Source organism: Mytilus galloprovincialis, chromosome 1, assembly GCF_965363235.1.
Source record: "Mytilus galloprovincialis chromosome 1, xbMytGall1.hap1.1, whole genome shotgun sequence".
Classification (NCBI taxonomy): Eukaryota; Metazoa; Mollusca; class Bivalvia; order Mytilida; family Mytilidae; genus Mytilus; species Mytilus galloprovincialis.
In genome coordinates, this window is record NC_134838.1 from 43591890 (window position 1) to 43616446 (window position 24557).

At 31.1% G+C, this 24557-nt stretch overlaps 1 long non-coding RNA gene and 1 pseudogene across 1 annotated transcript; one reads left to right on the forward strand and one right to left on the reverse strand.

Annotated features, from left to right (window-relative positions):
- Positions 1-24557, reverse strand: part of LOC143060957 (E3 ubiquitin-protein ligase rnf213-alpha-like) — a 198751-nt pseudogene that overhangs the window by 73403 nt on the left and 100791 nt on the right.
- On the forward strand, positions 808-2227 carry LOC143075335 (uncharacterized). The gene is made up of 3 exons (XR_012978292.1): positions 808-1108; positions 1465-1543; positions 2109-2227. It is a non-coding gene; the product is annotated as an uncharacterized LOC143075335 (long non-coding RNA).

A 24557-nucleotide genomic window follows, 5' to 3' on the forward strand; every position in this document is an offset into this window, starting at 1 on the left:
CAATTTTCGTATTTTTCAAATTGACTTCGTTTTTACCTTCATAGATCTAGCAAGTCATTGAACGGTTGTAAAATTGCATAGCTATCTGACACTAGTAGAGCAAAGTATAACAAAGTACATCAATCGTATTTGGATAAAGCCTTACAGGGATTGTTCCATAATTACTGACCGAATTCAATCTTTTAATTCTTTTTAATCAAAATAACGAAAGTAACTGTAATTGCTTCACGGCCGACACTCGGCTAACCGAAAGATTGGTCGGTTAATCTAGATTGAGTATGCGTGTTAATCGGGTTGGTTATACGTCTGTTTAGAGTAAAACGCAGAATTTAATGTTAAACTCTACTAAATATACAGATTTTTGGCATATTATAAGAACCAAATGAAAAAAAGAAAAGTGTCTGACAAAATGATACCTATCAAAGAACATTTTCCACCTGTAAAAATATTTTATAGTCTGCGCAGTTTTCAGTAAAACTAAAAGGCGTCGCGCAAGTATGTAGTATTTATGCTTATACGCATAGAATTTTTTTTAATAAAAGGCGAAACAAACAATTTAAGATATCATTTAAAGGACACAAACTAGTACTTTGGTTCTAAAAATAAATTGACAATAGTAAATATTTCTTAATTGTTATCTAACGTGATTAATACCACGTTTTGGTAAAAATTATGGGAATAAAGTCTGTTAATGGGTTGGACAATTGAAATTGTGTCAGTTTAGGTGTAATACCACCAAATCATGGTACGTCACATCCGGTTGCATACGAAAGTAGGCCTAAAAAATATTCCCTTGAATTTGACAGTTGTAGAAAATTAACCCTGCATTTCAATGCACTTAAATTTTTATGAGTCGTAAATATGTATGTTGGGTGTCTGAAAGCATCATTCTTTTTTTATTTGATGGTCTTATAAAATATTTTGGAACGTTACGGTTACATAGTTACCAAAGCAGGTAACCAGTAAATAACAGTGTAAAAATTGGGTTGTCTACCCTCGGCGGTGGTTACTTTCTTATATGCAATGAAATGTAGTGTGAAATTTTCACTGTATCACTGGAAAGGATTGAACTTTACACATGCAAAGTATTTCTTTGGTTGAAATAAAGGTAAATACTGTACGATTTTTTTAAAAGTGCCAATTTAACAAAGACTAATAGGGAAAAATCAATGGTGGTATTACACCTATTTAGGGAAACTAAATGTGCACTCGTGACCCTATTGTACTTTCATTTTTAAAAGTTATTAATAAACCAGTTCATACATTGTAAACATGGACTATTCGGAATGGATTTAGACACAGAAAGTACGTTTGAGGTAAAATTGCATTGAAATGGGGGTTTACGGGTGTTTTCTTAGTCAAATGGGTGGACAGACGAAGCTGTATTTAGATTACTGTGTTATATTTTAAATTACCCTTACAGTTTTTGTTTTGTTTATACAACATGTGAATTTTTTATTTCAGTGTTAACCATGTTCTGAAGAGCATTCTGTTGAAAAATCTTATATGTGAATTGGTCTGCAGATGACACTTCAGCATTAAAGTATGTATGAACTATCATCATGTTTTTTTTTTTGTTTTGGCCGCAAAAGTTTACAATTTGCCATTGTGCCGTCTACATTTTGCACAGACAATAACTCATCTAAACACTTATTTGTCCTGGATTTATAAACATCAGAATCCAGTCTCACATACTTAAACTTTATAATTTTTACCAATTATTTTTTGTACCAGCATTCCAAGGGACATAACCCTTTTTAAAAACATTTTGAGGTATTTTTTTATTACTCTTTCTCCCCATTTTCTAATGTAAAATACAAGAAAGTGGACTTTTTGTGTAAATCTAATAGAAATATACTGTTATGAGTAAATAAAAAGACTTTGATACCAGTAGCAATAAATGATTGACTGAAAGGGAACCGTTATTTCTCACACTAGGGGAACAGACCAAAAACTCAAGTTACACATAAGGGCTTATAGAAACTTCCGTGTAGACTGTTAACATTTATAGAGACAGTTCTTTCAGCTAAAACACTTAAATCATTGATTTAACATTACATTTATTTCATTTTTGTGGGAAAATAATCACATTTTTTTTTATTTTTTAGACAAAAGATATCAGGTTTTGATGAAAAAGGAAGGAAGGAGGAAAAATGGACCAAAACAGACCAAAACAGACCTTCAAATGAACTCTAAAAGGTGCAATAAAATTGTTTATCATCTTAAAGTTGTCTTTTGTATTCTATTTAATTGTTTGAATGCATATATCATGAGTTTATGATCAGATATTAGTCAACACTGCATTTTATAATGATACACTGAAATTAGAATTTTTCGAAGAAATTGGACTGAAATTGCCGTAGGATATGGCCTTACATTATAGTGATTTTCCCTGAAACTATAGCTCTGACTGAGACAAAACTTGACAGTTATGGTTGAAATAATTTGCAATTGGAGGGGAAAAAATTGCATTAAGTTTATTTGACATTTAGGTGTTCTTTAGAGTTATTTAGCCACGACAATAGTTTTTTTTACCTTTATATTTTTCCAATGTACGGTCTTCAACACGGAGCATTGGCTCACACCGAAGAGCAAACTATAAAGCCCCCCAAAAACGGTATCCATATAATTCTAGTATATATATATTACAAAGAAAGTTGAGTAATTTGAGGTTATACCGAAGAACAAAATCAACCCAGTTAATATAGCTATAACCGAATAAAAAGATACTTCCAAAGTAAGCTCTCGTTTGAGAACTGTGTAAAGTTGGTTTGATTCAAACTACCCTTTAGCAATAAATTTATAGAATGAAGATGTTTTATTAATAAAATTATGTTTTCTCCATTCAAATTGCTACCCAAGCATCTTAAAAATACTTCACTATATTGAAATGAAACTTCTGAGACTTGGAAGTTTCACAATTGTTTGACATTATTTTTGATATCTTTCAATTTAAATAAACCTATATTTATTTTCTTATTAAATTATAAACTTTTCTGATGCACAAAGCAGTCTTTATTTATGTATATTTGCACTTCATGTATTTCTTTATTCCTATGCATGTTTATTATAATGATTTGACCTTGTTTGTATGTTTCTCTTTTTATCTACTAGTAAATCACAACCGAAATGAATGACAGACGGACATATATACAAAACTTAATGAATAATTGAAATCAAGATATTTGCGTTATAATCAAATGCTTGCGTTATTTCGCAAAGTTTTGCGTTACATCGCAAAGGTTTGCGTTATATCGCAAATGTTTGCGTTATAACGCAAAGATAGGAAGAAGAAAAAAAATGTGTGGCGCTAATACGCTTCCGTAGATAACTGCCTATATTACATACATAGCATAATCTTGATGTTCATATAAACCCGATACGAAGGCTATTTTAATACTCAGCTATCCAAAAATGAATTTTATTGCACACTAGCTCTTATATTTGAAAAATCCACAGGGGCCAAAATGCGAAACCACACACCTAACTGTGGAGTGCTACCTATAGCAATACAATTATTCTTTTATTGCCATTCGTAACTCTTAACAGACCAATTAACAGACCGGGTTTTATACATCCGACCCATTAACAGGCCAGGTTTTAAATAAAGATTGATTTATGTCACCAAAATACAGATTTTCGTATAGATTTTTCACATAATGATATCAATATAGTAAACAAACATATATTAAAAAAAGATATACAATGAAACATGCTGAACTTTCAATGATTTTCTCGATAACACCTGATTAACAGACTTTAGCCAACCCGATTAACAGACCAACCGCCGATATAGCCGCATACTCAATATAGATCAACCGACCAATCTCTCGGTTAGCCGAGTGTCGGCCGTGTGCTTGCTTATATAAAACCTAAAAGTTGTATTCCAATTTTACAACAAATTTTATTTATCTGAGATTTGCTTTGACAAAAGGCAGATTGAGCAGATTGATAGTAGCTTTAAAGTTTTATAGACTGTGCCCTGATATATGCATTTCCTTTTTTGCATTCCTACCTGAATGTTCCAGCTCTGTTTATGCCATCTAACCTACAGGTTTCAATAGACAGCCAGTTTCTAGAAAATATTTCTTGATTTTCTTCTCTTTTCTTTATCATTTTGGTACTGTGCTGAGTAAGTGCATTTAACAATTTGTTGCTTTTGTCTGTAATTAGTAAGTAAATTGTTTCCTTATATCAAATTTCTCAGTTGAATTATGTGAAATAATTTTTATCTAATTTGCATTTATCTTTAAGAAAACCAAATAAAAATGGAAGGTTAATCTGCAACAGGAAATGAGATCAATGCTTATATTCTAACAGTTATATCAAATCCAATTAATGTTGTTTTTTTTTTCTTATGTCAAAGAAAATAGATGCATATTTACCTTGAAGGTTAATGTACTTTTGAACATGTATTTACACACGGTTTGTTATTTGTGAACATGTATTTACACGTTTGCATTATGTTTAAACATGTATTTTAACATATTTCATTATTTGTGAACATTGATTTTGCCTTCGCAGAATTGTCCTTGTACTATTATAAATCACAGTTAATGGCCAAGCTTAGTTATGACCCGTCTAAATTTTATTTAATCTTCATAATGCTTTTTTTTGTTAAATAATCAAGAAATTTCAAAATATACTACCGAAATTAACCGAAAGGATCTTACTTTAAATAAATGAAATATAAACGTTTATAAAAGAGGGACGAAAGATATCAGAGGGACAGTCAAACTCATGGATAAAAATGAAAAAGACAAACAGACAAACAATAGTACACATAACTGTTCTCTCCCAAATTTAAATATTTTAGTTTTACATGGACAATGATATTCCGTTCGCATATACGATGTTTCTATATCAAAGCTCGTTCGTTCTGGCATTCTCTCTTGTGACGTTGCGAATTTAAATGAACGTATACATACTCGATGTTTAACAGGTAAATCATCTTCAGTAAAATAAAAAAATAATCCGGAATATAAACTTAATACTTTAAGTCAGAAGATCTTTAGTTAAAAATTATGGGAAAAGGCTGACTCGGACTCTTACCTTATATTTGCATTATTTTTAATTGGTTCTCAAATCGAAAGCAAATAAATCTAGAAAATTCTTTAATTTGGTTTATTACTGATTATGATCCATTGAAGTCTTATTTGAACAGAAAAATAGGAAAAACTCCAAGCAGTCCGAACATCTAACACATTTCCTTAACTTGACCCGAGTACATCCTTTAGTCAGGTATACAAATTACGTAAAACCTTTACTTAATTCTTTCATAGACATTCAAAGATTTGGATTGGAAGTTTGGATGTTCTTGAAGAAAACCTATTTTAACGAGTTAGCACAGACTAGTTTTTACAGATTTGTTGTTCACCGAGCCTGAAAATTTATATACAATCAGGATAAACTTATCGATCATTTAATATGTTTAAAAAATATTTCAAAGGTTTCAACAATATAATTAGATATTTCAATATACTTTTTATTGGTATTAATATCTATTTTGTAATCACTGAATTAAAAAGAATTCAATTAAACATGTATTAGTGTACAATATTTAAATCAATTGAAGGAATACTGTATATTCAAGAAGCATTTACATGAAATGGCAAACGAAAATATTTACAATATATGATAAAAAACAAGAATGTGTCCCCAGTACACGAATGCCCCACTCGCACTATCATTTTCTATGTTCAGTGGACCGTGAAATTGGGGTAAACCCTCTAATTTGGCATTAAAATTAAAAAGATCATATCATAGGGAACATGTATACTAAGTGTGAACTCGATTGGACTTCAACTTCATCAAAAACTACCTTGACCAAAAACTTAAACCTTAAACGGGACAGACGGACGAACGAACAGACGGGCTGACGGACGAATGGACGGACGGACGAACGGACGCACAGACCAGAAAACATAATGCCCCTCTACTATCGTAGGTGGGGCATAAAAAAGACAGCAGAGAACAGTAATGACAAAGTATACAATAATATTATAAGATATGATCTCATTTTCAATGCCGGATTTGAATAAACGCATATATTACTATCGATTCCTGTACCATGGCATTACACATTGTGATGTTTTTCTGTAACTTTTAATAACGTCCTTACGCTACACACATTGGATGTTTGGTGTTTACTGATTGATGTTTTAGTCCAAAATGCATAGATGCATGCTTGTTTTCTTAGTTGTTAATAGCTTTGAACTAGCTGTCGGAAACTGCGAGTACTTTCAGATCTTTACTCAGTGTCTTTTTGTTGAGGGGATATATTAGTACCCTGTCACTCTGTATTTGTTGGATGTATTTCTGATTTGTATCGATATGAGAAGTTTAGTGATTTTCAGCAGGTTTTTATAGTTTATTTATATGCTGTACTGTAACACAGCTATTCACTGTTTGGGGAGGGTTGATATGCCCTCAAACAATTTTAACCTAACCACATTCTTTATGTGAAGTTCCAAGTCAGGACCTTGATATTCAGAGTTTGTTGCTGTTCATTATATTCGTTTTTGTCCATTGTTTTTACAGGGTTGGCAAAAGTTATCAAAGGTACCAGGATTATAATTTAATACGCCAGATGCGCGTTTCGTCTCCATAAGACTCATCAGTGACGTTCAGATCAAAAAAGTTGCAAAGCCAATCAAGTACGAAGTTGAAGAGCATTTTGGACAGTATATCCCGCCCGGTAAAACCTGTAGGCAACTGCAATACTCTCAGAAACGGGTAATACTGGGCAATACATTTGTTTAAGCCTATTTTCACCCTAAATAATAAAACAAATGTTGTAGTTTCAAAGTATTATAGCTTCATATATACATTTTATACAGATAACCATTGAGTGTCATTTCTAGAAGATTAAACAATCAATTTTATTATCTTCTACGCTAGTTCTCTGAGTTCTACGTAGAATACAAATATATTTAAGGATACCGTGTCGATTTCCAGGAATTGTTTCATTAATCCATTCTTTGAATATTTTGCATTTTATTGCAGTGTTTAGTATGTTTAGGTGAATTGGATATATAAAATGCTAAGCAATCATATTGCTAGATAAACACCTGTCATGGTCATGTCGTAAACATGTATAAATATGAATAGTCTTGTTAAATAAAATTATTACATTGGTTGAAAGAATTACATTGATTTCCCAGTTAAATAAAAATCGATGATTTCACATGTGAAATAAACGTGGTTATTTCACTCTCTGACGTCATACAACAATAGGCGTTGTCAATACGTCGATAACTGCGGATCAAAACAAATTGTGAATGCGTAGAAAAAAAGACATAGTTCCTTACATGTTTTACATTAATTTCTTTAATAAAGCCATTTGCCAATGTAATAAAAAAAAAATAACTAATTAAAGAATTCAAAGATCGAAAAATATTCAACTCGTGACCGAACAACACTAAGAATTACCTCATGCGCTACGCGTATTCTTGAATTAATGTGTTTTTTGGTCACTCGTTGAATATTTTTTTTTAAATAATCAAGATGAGTATATCTGATTGTAACACAAACATGTAACAGGGTGCAGTAGACTGACTCATAGTCAAGTTTTTCTTTATAAAAAATGATATTTTCACAAACTAGACAAAATCAAACATTTTGGTGATAGTTTTATCTACATTGATACATACACATGTAATGTAAAAACTCTTATTTTTAGAAGGGTTGACGAATTCAAATTTCAATTCAGATAGCTTATTTGTTATAAAAACATAATATTGAAACCTTTTTTTGTCGAAGTATGCATATATGAGCCATATGTTAGCTTTTGTGTAACAAAAAATGTAAAAAAAATACCTAATACCTTTCTTGTTACTGTTTTGACATTACATTATTGTGATTCATATGGAAGTAACAGCATAATTTGAAAATTTAGCTCGAATTGAGGCCACATTAACCCTGATAGAAAATTTATTTTTGGTTAAGGTTTGCAGAAATAATGAATTACCACTGTGGTTTTAAAGAAATGAAAACAACACGTTTAATAATTCCTTGCGTCCGAAGAGTCAATTTTTGGGTATAAAAGCAACTTTGCTACAAAAACAGGAAGTACCTTTTTTTACATTCCGAAGGAAAATATGTACACGTTTGGTTGCAGTCTTAAAAGCCATCATGTTTGAACTGTGGATTGAAAAACTTAATTATACAATCAGACATGTCTATGTTTTTTTATGGTATTAGAATCCGACAAAATAACTGAGATCAAACTGCAAATTAGTAGGCGCACACATGAAAATAGATCTGTATCCCTTTCTTGCATCCGAATCTTTTCTGTATTTAAGAACGCTCAAATCAAACCAATTAAAGGTCAATTATGCAGAACCTGGCATTATATAGAAGAATTTGTAGAAGTTTGGTTTAATAATTTATATTCATTTTGATGAAGTTGCAGATTAACAGAGAGTGACACAGGTTATATATACATATAAGAAAATGTAAGGAAAACCTCTACGCTCTATTCGACAACAGAAAACTGTTATGCCTTTGCAACGCCTTTTTTGGCAGAGAAATTCGTTCTTGTTCCTTCAAAAATGTGATAAATCTTACCATAATTTAGTTGAAATATTTACAATCTTTTATCTTCTAAATGAAATACCTGTAGCACTTTCTAAAGCTGTTGAAAGAATTTTAAGTCTTTCCGTTGTCCTCGGTTTGTCAGTATTGGCATCTACTAAATTTGCCAAAGCAGGATAGATACAGTTCATTACTAGTTGTTTAACGTCAATATTCTTCTTAAGCACTGAAACTTTTGTTCTGTTTTCAATTTCAAAGTGTTGGTCACTATTTTCCCCCATCGTCTTCCTTTCTATTTCATTAGTTTGTTTTTCACTGGAAAGAGTCATTGGTTCTAAATCATCTTTTTGTTTATCTCCAGAAAGTATCTCACCCGCAGATTTGCCAAACATATAATATACTGATGGGAGAATCTTTGAGATCCGAATGTCATCAATGTGAACAGACTGCCATACACCACACTGAAAGTTGAAAAAATGTGATTTTTTAAGGTGAACCACTGCCAACTTTATGCAATGACTAGTACATACTATGATATAACATAATGTCTCCAATGAACCCTCCTCCTGGGACTCTACGGGGAAATGTATTTTATATGAATCTGTTTGACGTAGTTAGGGTCACAATCTTCGACTATATACAACAACTGTAATTGCCAAAGTATTGTTATCCTTCAGTCATACACGTTTTGTAATTCATTAAACTATATATTCATTATTATTCGTTGGTTACCAATTTTCATGGTTTACGTGAATACAGGTGAACCACGAATTCAAATGTTCAACGACTGACAAAATTTCAATAGGCTATATGTATGCAGAGATTGACAAAACCACGAAATCAAATATCCTCGAAATTATCTGTTTCCTCAATCCACGAAAATTGATACCCACGAAAATAAAAGAATTCACAGTATATTAAACTAATGATAGCATCAATTTAATTTGTTGATGGGATGTTTTCAACATTATTACTTGAAATTTTGGTCAATAAATTCTTAGAGAGCAGCACCCTTCTATCAAGGAACCAAGTTAGAAAACCTTCGAATTGCGTATTCTTGACTTAATACTTAAAGATTATATGTAAAAACTTAGTAAAGCGCTTAAGATACAAACACATTCATAATGTTTTGTAATCATATTTATATGAAGACCCGACCTTTTTACCATGTTATAAAAAAAAAAACCACTAGAGTATGCTTTCATATGAGACAACTATCCATCTGAGTTCAAATGGAGTAGATGTTTTTGCAACCGAACGGCCTCCAACAATGACAAGATCTATATAGTGTATCGTCAATCAAAGGTCCCGACATGAAAAATGGTAAATAGTTTACACGATAAAAGCAACGGCGAAATTCTTAACAAAACAATTGATGAAAAAGAAAGGACAGACATGAACCAACAACAATCATTGAATTGCATGCACATAGAGAATGTAGCGAAGTTACATAATTGCGAGCTCTCAACTATTACCTGGCTCAGAAGTGTAACAACACAAAATAAAAGCAAACAGTTAAACATGGTAGCAATTGGTTAAGATCAAAATATCGAGATGAGACACAAAAACAATTAAAGTTAATACAACAGAAAAAAAACCCCATCTGAATAAGAGTACTCGTTGTTAAAACTTAATTTGTTTGTATATGATATTTTGCTTATCTTTTTTGTTATAATCAGTTTCTTTTCTATACAATACTTTCTGCAACTTATTATGAAAAAATAGATTAATACCATCGTTTAAGAACGGGAACTTCTAGATGAATCTACTGGTCCTATAGAAACCAAATTTTGCACCAATATTTTTTGTGGTGTCAAACCAGGATAGATTATTTATGTGTCTGTAGATTAATTGTTGTCTTTGGTCCTATTTATTTTTTGTTAATTGCCAACTTAAAGAATTAGGTAGTTGATTTCCTCGTTGGATTGTGTCACATTTTTTCATGTCATAGCCTTTTATAGCAATTTAATTGTAATAATTTAACTTTAAAAATATGAGGATAACTTCTGTCAGTAAATGATTTCCACTGTTAAAATGTCCTGGCTTTATAAACAATTTAGCAATACAGCCGTTTTCTGTCCGAAGTATTATTTGAATGGTACTTTTATTGCCAAAATGCATATCTAGTGAATAAAAAAGGGTACCATAAGTGTACTGTTAATTCTCAGGGTATCACAAGACAGTTAGTCAGCATGAAAGTACTGTCACAAATATTTTTAGATTAAGGCATTGATTTTTTTTAGCATTACGATAAATTATTGCAAAACATATTTGATTTAAATGAGCAAAAATGATAAAAAAAAAAAAACAGTTTTACAAATATTTCTGTCTACTTTTTTGAACGTTTCAAACAAATGAATAAGATACAATTCAGTATAAAGTAAAATCTCCAAAATACTGCAAAAATTATATTTTGATTTCTTAAACAAACCTGATGACCTGTAAATAATCCTCGAGCTATACCAGGAAGCTGTACAAGAAATACAACATGGACTTTAGTGGGAAATTTACTCTTTTCATCAATTGAAAACATTAATTCTCTTTGTACTGAATATCTGGCACATGCTATCAATTCTGTATTCTGTTCCCCTGACTCACATTGAACCAGCAGTAAGGAATCCAATTTAGTATTTTTGTCTGAACAAGACCTGCAAAATATTTGTATTTAATACACATAGAACACTTTATTGTCAGATCTGCTATCATACAATTATATGCTTACTGATAACTAAAATCAACGAATGATGTTTGCAAATACGCATGACAATTTCCAGATGTCCGACCTGACAATATTAGTGCTAAAATGACTAAAAAAAACTCAGAAAAAAAACCTAACAAAAAATTAACTTACTTAATTTGTAACTTGATAAAGCGATGCATACCTAATTTTTCTGCTAAATTGTTGTTCTGTGTGAAACTGCCGTAAAGTCAAAACTGTGACATTTTCTTTTCTAATTGGTACAGATTCACAAAGTTCTTCTATATCAAATGCGACTAAAATTCTTGAATTCGTGGTAATCTACGGAAGATAGAGAAAATTGAAAGCTTATATTCAAATACTTCAATATTAAACAATTAAATGATAACAAGGTGTCAATGTGTTCAATACCACAAAGAAATAAGAGCCAATATGACTTGAACATGAACAAAATTACAGAAACGTTGAAACATATTTCAATGTTTAAAATTATTTCAATAGTTATTTCTCCTAATTTTGCTCAAGTATCACGAGAAAAATCTTTTGAGTCATCTATTTTTTTCCCATTTCAACTTACCTGAGCATAAATATTTCTTTGTGGTTCATCTTTTAACTTAGTACATAAAAAATCTGCTAAATTCTCGTGCTGTTGTTTTTTTGCATATATTTCCATTTCTTCTCCTTGTCCATTTTGAAAAATAACAGCTGGAGTGGCACACCATAACAATGCAGACTTTGCTTCGCTGAGAATCTGGCAATAGTAAAATGTACATTTTTTTGTTTATTGGGGTGAATATATAAAGACATTATCTTCAATCAATGATTAGATTGACATGAATCAATTATATGGTAGTTTTTATAAATTTCCTTTTACAAAACTTTGAATTTTTCAAAAATCTAAGGATTTTCTTATCCAAGGAATAGATTACTTTAGCCGTATTTAGCACAACTTTTTGGAATTCGGTTTTTCAATGCTCTTTATTAACTTTGTATTTGTTTGGCTTTATAACTATTTTGATCTGAGCGTCACTGATGAGTGTTATGTAGACGAAACGCGCGTCTGGCGTATTAAATTATAATCCTGGTATCTTTGATAATTATTTATTCCTATTTGTTAAGATTTCATATTTAAGAAATAAACACTTGATTAGGGACTTTCCGATTTGAATTTTCCTCGGAGTTCAGTAACTTTTTTATTTTGCTTTTGAATATATGCCTCGTTTCAAGTTAAACAAAAATGCAAATGTCATTGTGATTCGTAATTCAATGTATCTAAACACGAGAGGTACAAAGTTTTGAACTTTGATTAGAAACCGGACTCGTGAAATTGGAGTTTGGGTTTTCTAGGTTTGTTTAATTACATATAATAGATTTAAAATATATGTAAATCATCGTTTTACCTGTATAAGAACGATTTTTGTCGAATCAGCCAGTCAAATGATTTACCTATGTTTCACTTCCAATGTTGACATTGCTTTCCTTAAAAAAAACCCAGCACGCACGATTCATGCGTTCTCTTTCGCTTGATAGATGGCTTAATTGGAGTTTTACTTTACATGAATACAGATTCAATAAGGTCGACCTATTAATTTGCATGTGACAAATTCATCATCAATGTTTCTTAGATTATTTTGAAAAAAATTAACCATACTGGCTGCTAAAACCGAATGTTTATTTCACTATTCCACTTTGATTAATGATTGAACGAAAAAAATCATATTCTATATTTTTTATTTATCTCGTAGCTAGTGCCCTATTAGAATGACATTTTTCAAATAATTTTTTTATGTGATAACCTTGAATGGTTTAATTGTCATAATTTTTGGTATGAGTTCAAAATTCTGTTTCAATTTGACCAAAATTAGAACTTAAAAATCGTGTGTGCTGATTTGACATTAACCAACAGTCGGTCGTCAGTTGTACTTCGAGGGAAATTTAATCATATATTGGTTTTAATTTACCAGTTCTGTTCTATGCTGAATTTCCTCCTCAGTTAACTTATTTTTTTCGCAAATATGATGTATAACAGCAGAACACGTATCAGCATGGTACCCAATAAACACATCGCTTATCTTTCTTTCAATCTTCCTAAAATGTTATAAAAAACAAATATAAACATGAATATGTGTCCATGAGACCAATTGTTCAGCTCAACAGCTGAATCTTAAATGGAAACCATGTTTTTACAGTCGTTATTAACGTTCATATAATAATGAAAAAGCTCCAAGTTTATGACATCGTGATTTGTTATTAAACTTTATATTAATCAGAATACTTATGTCAACCTGAAACGGAAATGACAAATGAACGGACGATCAGAGAGACGCACATACTGGAACACATATTTGTTAAAAAAAACCAATAGATTCAACTTCTGGAAGACTGATTCATAACAAGTCAAAATAATGATATTATCAAAGGAAAGCAATTCCTCAATTGTCATAGGTGTAACCAATCAAAATGCTTATACTAGTTAACTACTTTTTTCTCAAATCTACCCATTCGTCTTCAGCAAACATGATTTTATTGGAAACTCAACTTTTTTTCAAAAGCATGTATTGATATAAATGATTGAAATGCGAAACACAGGAATTTTAACAGTAATGACTAATATTAGAATTTATTAAACTCGTGAGCATCAGTGAGATTTATAAAATATATGGTAATAATTTACACAGTATACATCATGTACATGATTTCATAAAGCTTGTATTGATACCTAATTGTAATCAGCTCTGAATCGTATTTTTTAAGAAATAATGTTTCGCAAATTACAAACCTGTACAATTTTTTCTATAGTTTAATGAATCAAATAAACAATCTGTGGAAGATTTTTGTGCAGTATTACACTTGACTGTATTGATTTTTTTACTATCTTAATCAATATTATTTATTATTTAAAATATCACATGAACTCTTTCTAAACCATACTCGATTATTCAGTTTTTTACTCAACTTTATTCGATCATACTGAAAAGTCTTAGTATGTTGAATTCTTGGGCGCATGACTGACTTAATAGTTCTCATTAATTTTGAGTTAAGCCTCTTAAATTAGTTTCTTAAGTTAACTTTGATCTTATGCTGTGCTATAACAACACTCTTTCTTTATTGGGGAATAGTTAAGCACTCTACTACATATTTAGCAACACACATGTATGCGATTTATCGTTCCAAATCATAATCTTGTAATTCAGTCATGTCATTAATCGAAGCACATATTCGTAATATAATATTTCATATAAAATGATAAGATGTGTAGTATTGCTTATGAGACGAATCTTCACCATAAACCATATGACAGTGTAGCATATGACTACATTTAAAGATCACCATGCGGTCTTATCAATGTGCAAAAGCCACTGGGCATAGTGAGCTATGAAAAGACACTATGTTCAGACCTGAGAGTGCTCGCAGCCACTGACAGCTAGCAAGCAAAATACAAATATAACAAGAATGTGTCCAAAGTACACGGATGCCCCACTCGCACTATCCTTTTCCATGTTCCATGGACCGTGAAATTGGTTAATAATCTAATTTGGTATAAAAATTAGAAAGATTATACTATAGGGAACATATGTACTAAGTTTCAAGTTGATTGGACTTCAATTTTATCAAAAACTACCTTGACCAAAAACTTTAACCTGAAACTCCCACTTTCATTTTCTATGTTCAGTGGACCGTGAAATTGGGGTCAAAAGTCTAATTTGGCTTTATAATTAGAAAGATCACATCATAAGCAACAAGTCTACTAAGTTTCAAGTTGATTGGACTTGAGCTTCATCAAAAACTACCTTGACCAAAAACTTTAACCTGAACGGACGGACTCACAGACAGACGAACGGACGCACAGACGAACGGAGCTACAGACCAGAAAACATAATGCCCCTCTACTATCGTAGGTGGGACATAAAAATAGCTATGTACCTAAGATTTGAATTTGTAAAATTGTGTACCACCTAGTAGAAGACAAGAACAAATAAAAAATAATCATTTAGAAACAAACTCAAGAAAGCATACGTGTAGTTAGTGATATTCATACATAAAAAATGTATAACTGATAGTCAAATAAACTAGGTTTACGTATTGACAGAGATATAGCATTTTATGAGACTTCAGATATATTTACCTCTTTAAAATGCTCTAAATTTTATATGAAATTTCCTTCCTTAATACCTTTTTAAATTTTGTTGCATTTTATTAATCTGCTATTTTGTGAAAACATATTGTAACGAAATGTGGTTCCCCTGAAATGGAACTTGTTTCCCGTAAAATTGTGTGATGATGTTGTTTCAACCTTTCCATTAATTGACTGATCTCATTATATATTTCTTGTATAACTATGTTTGAACAATTTTAACTCTTAAACTTTTTATTATTCCTGCATATGTTTTTACATTTTGAACACCTGTGCATTGCTGACTTCAAATGACGTACGATGACGTCATTAACTATTTTGGTAGTCACCAGTTCCGGTTTTGTTAATTTAGGTATTTTCCGAAATGGCAACTTGTAAACGGTAAACCAAATCAAATAATTCTACCGTAAACCAAATCGGTAGATTGGTTTACCTAAGTATAAATACGGCGGAGAATACAAATGGAACTTCAGTACGACTTTACCTACGCAAAGTAACACACGCTAATTCTAAACAATTTCAATAAACATGTAGAAAGATACCATTTACCAGACCAAGCAGTATACACCAGACAGCCACCTATTACAATGTCTAAGGAGACTACTTCCGTATAATGTGGGTTTGTTAATTCCGTAACAAGTTGCATTTAGAAAATAACTTCTCGAGATAAACTTTATCGTTCGCCATTGAATTTGCCTATTTCTAAACTATAGCTAGTAAACTTTCTGGGTATATTTATCCGCTATCTATTTCTTTAATTCACGATATTCTAAGGTTAATAAAGTAAAGTATTTTTTTGTTAAACTAGAATACTGTTAAGAGATATAATATGTGTATTGTTGATATTAAATGCATCTTAAAGTTAAAACAAGTTCATTTTTATTTAACGAGTCTGTTATTCTTACAAACATCGAGAGTAACCGTACAGAAATCTATACTCCAATCTACCCTTTATGTCCGAGTCTTCACCTTACCAGAGTAACCGACCTTACCAGAGTAATCAACCTTTTATACCAGGGTGTAGACAGATAACCAGAGTACCAAGCCACCAAAGAAGGGTAACCAGTTATAACTTTTATGCCATATATACTTATAAATTATTACAAAACACATTCTTATATCAATGCACTAAGGGATAAACATTAATAGTTTTACACCAAGGCCCGACCGCTCGGTTTTCGTTACAATATTCAACACAGTCGAAATTGCAGTATTGATAAATAAAAAGTAGTGGATTCGTGAACAATAATCTACGAGCGATAGTACAAATACAAGTTTCATAATTTCGGAAAGATAATGCATTGGTTATTGTTGTCTATGTCCAATATAAGTTAGATAATGTTGTAACAATCAAACAAAAAGCTTTCTATTGACCGGTTTGTTACTGTATACATACTTGTATCCGGTACGAGATGGGGATTTGTCTGATGAGTACTTTTCAGCCCATTCTCTTAAATCGTGTGTAAGTTTTATCTGTTCTTCAGTTAGCATAGTGTTCATAGACAACACATGCTTTTCAAGGCGGTTAATAAGTGGAATTGGAAATTTTTCATAGACAACATGCTCCTCAGCTACAACAATTAATCTGCAAATATAAAAAAAAATCCATTGTAAATGGACGGCACGATGATTGTTAATTATTTAACTGAAAATGTTGGGACACATTTTACTTCAAAAGAGAGGCTAAAGATACCAAAGGGACAGTCAAATTCATAAATCGAAAATAAACTGAAACGCCATGGCTAGAAATGAAAAAAGACTAACAAACAAATATTAGTACACATGACACAACATAGAAAACAAAAGACCAAGCAACACGAACCTTACCAAAAACTGGGGGTGATCTCAAGAGCTCCAGAAGGGTAATCAGATCCTGCACCGCATGTGGAGACTTAATAAAAAAAACCGTTGCATATCCTGTATGGAAAAACATGAATCAAACCAGACCAGTACAACACGTGAGATCAATAGATAATATGGAGCATACATCTCCCAGTTAATATGATATTAGAGAGCTTATGTTTCAAATCAGAAAATCTTTGATAGAGGATTGCTGCTCACATGCTATTAAAGCCAATGATTCCAGTAAACACAGTTGAAGTGAAAACTTTCAAACACAATTGCCAGTGGTTTCGCAGTTCTGGAATATAGGGGTCACGAACTATCACGTTAATGTCCCAATTGCCGGAACAACCTAATGTGTACTTATCATGAGCACCCTAACAGCAAACACATATTAGACAGGTGTTTTGAGGCACTTAAAAATCACCCTCGGATATTAGTTCAGTTGATGATGTTCGTTTTTAGTTTTCTGTCTCTTTCTCATCGACTTGAATTTCCTTCATGTGTTAAAACAATACCGCATTTCCTAAACGACTATATATAAATTATTCTATCTTATTTTTTTTTTCTATTTTTTTTTCTATACGTAACGTAAAATTTGATCTTCTGAAATAGTCTTTTAAAAAGTAAATTTTGTAAAAGGTTCTTATATGAATAAAGTGTATATATATTTTTTTTGGTTCTAATGGATAAAATTTAAAGAAACGGGGTTTTTATACTTGCTTTTATATAACCATGATAGCGTAGTAGTCCAATTGCATCGATTACCAACTTGATACACATTTGAAAAAATAGAAACAAAAACGTTTTCGTAAAGACTAAACCGATTGTATCATTATTTTTATGATATGAAATTATCCAAGTCTTTGAACAAAGTTTAATAATATATCTTAATACAATATAAAAAAACACGTTCACAATATGTACCCACAGATGATTATTAACTCCAAAAAGTAAAATCTACGGAAACTTCGCCATGCGACATCCACAAAAAAATCTCAAAAAATTGAGCGATCAAAATATGGACTATTATCTATAAGTTCATTATAGATACCAGGCTTGGAATTTTTTATTTGTACCAGACGCGCGTTTTGTCTAAAAAAAAGACTCATCAGTTACGCCTGAACACGAAAAAGCTAATGAGGCTTGATAAAGAACGAAGCTGGAGAGCATTGAGGACACAGATTTCTTAAAGTTTTGCCAAATGTAGCTAAGGTAATCTATTCCTGAGGTTAAAAAACCTTAGAGTTTCAAAATTTTCAAGTTTTGTAATCAGTTAATTTATCATTGTGACCATATCAATTTTAATTCTTGTCAACACAGAAGTGCCGATTTCTGAACTTGTGATACCCCCTGAAATAAGAATTCCACAAGCAGTGGCATCGACCTATTGGTTGTAAATAAACTCATCATAGATACCAGGATGTCAACACAGAAGTGCTGACTACAAATTATTCTAAATATTTGTAAAAATAAAACAAAACATCAGTTATTCGATTTCGACGAATTGAAATTAAAGCATAGATGAAATTTGCATACTCCTCATTACAGAACTATATGCAGTTTTAAACCCATATTTTATTTGGTTCAATATAGATTGAAAATTAGCAAAGAACGGTATATAAAATAAGGATACACTTGTAAAATAAACATCGAATTGTAACTTTTGCATCAATAATTAAATTAAAGTAAAAAAAATGTCGACGTAAGGGCAATTTGTGAAACCAGACGTTAACCTTTCAATCTATTTGTTTGTCTAACATGTCTAACATAGAAGCTTGTTGGATTTGTGTTATTACTGATTTTGATCTTCACATAAAATACTTTTTGCAAAGGTAAACAAGGGGTATACTACTCTCATGTCTATCCCTTTAGTTAGCATGAAGAGTCTCTAATTAGTTATCAAAAGTACCAGGATTATAATTTTATACGCCAGACGCGTAAAAGTGTATTAAATTAACAAAGAGGGACGAAAGATACCAGACGGACAGTCAAACTCATATATCGAAAATAAACTGACAACGCCATGGCTAAAAATTAAAAAGACAAACAGACAAACTCCTTTCTCAGGTCTAGAATTTGAATTTTTGTGCTATCTATAGTTTGATGATCGGTGTAAGTCAAGGCTTCATCTTGAAGGCTGTACTTTGACCTATAATTGTTATCGTTTGAAACAATGTGACATGGATGAAGATTTGTCTCATTGTCATTCATACGACAACTTCATACTAGATGCAATAGTAAATGCAATATTTTTTTGTTTCAGAATATAAATTAAAAGAATTCAAAATGTAATTTCTTAGTTGCACCTTTTCAGCATACCTTAAAACATCTACTTCTTTTTAATTGCTTTGCTATACAAAGAGATAAATATGTGTCTGAGTTAGGGGACCTCAGAGTGTTCACCCCAATTATTTGCAGGAATAGAATCCAAAGTTATCTCTCCTACACACAATATATACAATTATATCATACCTGAAGTCCCTGTGAACTCTGCATTTCACTCGATGTGTTCCAAGTCCAAGGTCAACAAATCTTTCACCACAAAACTCAATGTAATACTTAAATTAGAATTTGCAGTGTTCAATATTCATCATATTAGCGAAGTAAAACTTCTTGTTTCACAAAAAATAACAAATTGCTTACGAAAGTTAAATTTACCTGAGAACTCAATAACATGTACAAAATACCAATATTCAAACACTAGTGTTTTCTATTTGTTCCACAAATGCAATGTAGTAAAATTTTTAACATATGTCCTATTGCATGTATTGTGTGATGTCACAATTCAAATGACAAAAATACAGTTCAGAACTGTGGTACACAGTAAGTTGATGATCGGTGCATATTAAAATACATTATACGATAAAACATCCTCATATGGAATTTAATTCTTGATTGAAGGGAGACTTAATGTTCGAGCATAATCAACATTATTTTGAAAGGTTAACTTTGTTTCTGTATACGTAATATCTCTTATCAAAACAACTCCATTTAGATAAATAGTTTAAGGATGTTCGCTTGTCATGTTTGGAATTTTTGTCAGATTTTTGAAATCCTCTAGTTTTATCCATTTGAATGCCTTAAAATATTTGCCCATTGACCCCTATTTTCTTTCTATAAATCTTTTACATGTATAATGATAAGCCATCTGTTAAAGTCTTATAAAATTTAAATTTTTTTTAATAGCTTTTGAGAACTTTAACTTGTCAATGATAAAGCTATGAAAAGTCAGGAGAACATTTTCCTATTTTTTTGCTTTTTTGGTTCCTTTATTAATCCCCTATCAATATGAACTAGTGTTTTGAAAAGCTTATTATTTTGAAACTGAAAAGCGAATTCCCTTATATCTAACAGTTGTTATAAATTGAAACTTAATAAACCTGCCTGATTAAGAGCATCATATAAGCTTTCATACAGGTTTTCTAAATTAAGAAGGATAACTGTGGTTCCAGTTTCCATGCAAAGTTTAATCCGGTTGATGTTTCTGCAAATCTGAAATGTAAACCATTTGACTGATGTACATATTATGATATAATTCTTTTTAAAATTGTAATTATAATACAGTTTAGGAACGAACGATGCATATGAAAATACTAGGAGAGTAAAGTCACACTAAAAATGTCAACCAATACGTATACGTTGGCCACTGCTTGTGGATAGGGGGACAATTCACCAAAAATGTATACACAACAACAAACTTTAAATGTATTACCAAACTAAAATCCTGAGACTTTTCACAAATGAATAAATGTTCATAATTAATATAACATGTATAATAGCTACTTAATATCATATATATTAGTCCAAGCAACATGTCAAGAAGGATTTTTTTAAAGTTCAAAATGTTTAAAACTCAATATTACTTGTGTATATCCTTGGTCATTTGGAAAACTACTTCCAAATACTACTTCAGCATTGTTCATTGCAAGGATTGTCTGCTGCAGAATAGTAAGAGCTTCGTAGTTCTGAGTAAGCAACAACATATACCTGGTTTCACTTTAAAAACAATAACGTATATTCAATATTAAGAAACATATTCATTACTGTAATTTTACATATCAGTTTAAAATCCTAACAATGAAACATATGCAGTTGAACCAGTATTTTTGCAACTTTTTTTAAAACTTAATGCAGATCTAATTGAAAAGTTTTTAAAGAAATCGACATCAATATTTTACAAATATTACAACTTGATTCTGATAGCTGTCCTTCTGATATATATTCAAAATGATTGTACTTGTATTAAAAAAAAGAAGTATTTTTATAACAGAAATGATTGTTATATTAAATAATATCAAATACAAAAAGCGTTGAAAGGCATTTTCTATCTTCAAATTGAATGAAATATCTAGTGACTACAAGCTTTTAAAGTTCTTTTTCGGTCTCGTTTAATTATATCGTTTATCTTGTGTTCAATTATCGAAACATCCTAATGTCTTACAATTTCAACTGGAAAAGCGTCAAATAAAAAAAAAATGAAATATACCCAAATTTGGATAAGGAATGACATCGTTGCACAGCTCAATTTAAAATGATTACACAATTATTTCAAAATGTAAACCATGTGCTTCATTAAATCTATCTGTCATTTAAATTGTGTTTCTGAAAATTTGAAAATCTAATCAATATTTGATAAATTCCAGATCTTGAATTATTAAAATTACATAAATAACAGAAAAGAAAAAGTATATGATTTGAATTGTGTTTTACTTGGAGAGATATAATACTGTTAGTATAATGGAGTTAGACTGACGACAAGTTAAATCATATCGATGTATCTGGAAGTCCTAGAATAATAGAAAAAAACATAGTAAAAAACAAAAAATCTCTTAGTTTGTATTATCTTTCCCTTCATAGTGTGATCATTTCAGTAAAACCATCATGACCGTGCAGTATGTTCATACCTTTCTAACTGACTACTTCCTTGAAGGCAAGCCTGAATCATTCCAGTTGGAGAACATTCAGGATCGAATTCTGTAATCTATAAAAATAGATTATCGGTTAATGACCAAGCTAACATATGAAACGACTCCGTTAATCTTGTATGATATTTAAAAACAGAATTCGCAATGTCATCAGTAATAATAGCTCTAAGTAGGCCATGATAAATTTTGAAATGTCAGAATGATCCTGCATTTCAAAGTTTATTAATATGAAATCATATGACAATCCGACGAGAGGACCCATCATCTAAATTGTAAGGGGATCTCATTAAAAGGGAAACGTTTTTCCGGCACCAAAAATAAATATGAGGTTTTATTATTTTCGTGGTTTGGCGCTTTGCGAAACTTACACAAAATCTGGTTCATGTTTCAAGCATGTAAACAAGTATGTAACATGTTTGTTCATATTCTTTTCTGTTTTTGTACTTTTTTATAAACCCATTTTGATCCAAAACAAAATAATGAATTATAAATTGTGCAAAGAATTGTCCTATTATTAGAAAAATTATTTAAAACTAAGGGTCCAACTTCCTTTGGCAAAATTAATTATGCAAATCTGCTCTATTTTTTTTGTCACATTTGCTTTATAGTTCCTCACGTGTTTTTTTTTTTTTAAACCTTGACTTTCAGTTTTTGGTTTTGGTTGAATCGTTCTTTCATTATGTCTTTTAAAAAAGTAACATATTATATTTAAAATATAATTAACTATGCAAACCTGTTCATCTGTGTTCACTAAATTTGCTAAATGTTTAGCAAATATATCCAATGGTCGAACAATGTGTTCTGACAAACCTCCAAAGTTTCTTAAAATGCAATGCTTCAATTGAAACCATGTTGGTTTTCTTCGAGATTTTGAAATAAACCCATATAGCATTTTAAGCAAGCTGAAATATAAAGACGATAAAAAATCGTCGGATATTAATGTGTTTGGTGCAACATATTTTAAAGGATAAGTTGTGTTATTCATACAATTCTTATCGTACTAATCTATGCCCTCACTTCTTACTGCTGTTCAACAAAAACATGACATAGTTTCAGTGTATATTATTGACCTTTGGTGCATTGCCAACGAATTTGTATATGACACAACCGATATGATATATTCCATACAGTGAACCTAAAAACATTGAAAATAATATTTAGTACAAATCATTTTTTTTTATCATATGTTCTTGCTTGAAATTAATGTTATCTTTTTGACAATATGTTTTTGGTACATGGATCCGGAGCTTGGTATGCTATACCTTTCAAACCACCTGACATTAACCCCCCCCCCCCCCTCCGTTTCATTCACATGGGGTTTGTGTTGATCTTAGTTTAGCTTTGAATGAGGTTTTTGGTACACTTCATGATGTTTTCGATACTTTTAATTGTCTGTTTTTGTCCTGTTGATCCTTCGTTTTAAAAAAATAATGTTATTAATTCAAAATTTTATCCAGTAAAATTTCAGTGTTTGACGTATTTGGTAATGTCTTCGGGTTAGGTACGATTTTTTAATGAAACCATAAATGTGTGATACTTTATCACGTTTTATACCTTATTTTCAACGTATTTTGTGAGAGCAACACCACGATTGTCATATGTGGAGAAGAATCTGCTTACCGTTCTGAGGCAGCTGAGACAAATCCCGGGCTTTGATTGGGCATATGTTGCTCGCACTTAATTTTTCTATGTTGTGTTTTGTGAACTATTGTTGTCATTTGGTTGTTTTATGCCATGACGCTGTCTTTTTTTGTTTGTTTTCGATGTATGAGTTTGAATATCTTTCGCTACTCTTTATAACGAAAAGCATAGATTTTTTTTAGTCTATAGTTTTGTATGTTTCAGTACTTTAGAACAGTGTTTTTTTATTGATACTAAAATTGTAAAATCCAAGGCGCTGCAATAAAAAAATAAAAGTTCAGAAAATGTTATAAAATACCACATTGTATTTGTACCGTCAATACGACTATATCTATAGAAAAAGTAAAATAACAAAAAATACCAAACTACGATGCAAATTTTAAACGGAAAGTTCTTAGTTTAATCAAATGACAGAATCAAAAGCTCAAACACATCAAACTAATTGATAGCAACAGTAATCCTCCGGAATTGGCATCGGCATTTTCTTATATAGAAAAATGTAGAAATAGCTAAACTACTTAATTTGATGACAGAAGCCCGCGAGTTTCCTTATCTTTTCAATGGCAAGTATATGTCATATATAATACTATACCTGATTGTGACATTTATACTGCGTACAGATAAGCATAACGGTTGATACATGTATATAGCAAGTGACACTTCGTAGGTCACGGTCAATTTTGGGTTTTTATGCAATTCCCTCCGTTATTGTTGTGTACCTTGGTTTGTATCTTTTATTTACATTTATAAATTTAATTATTTTGAAGTTATTGCTGTC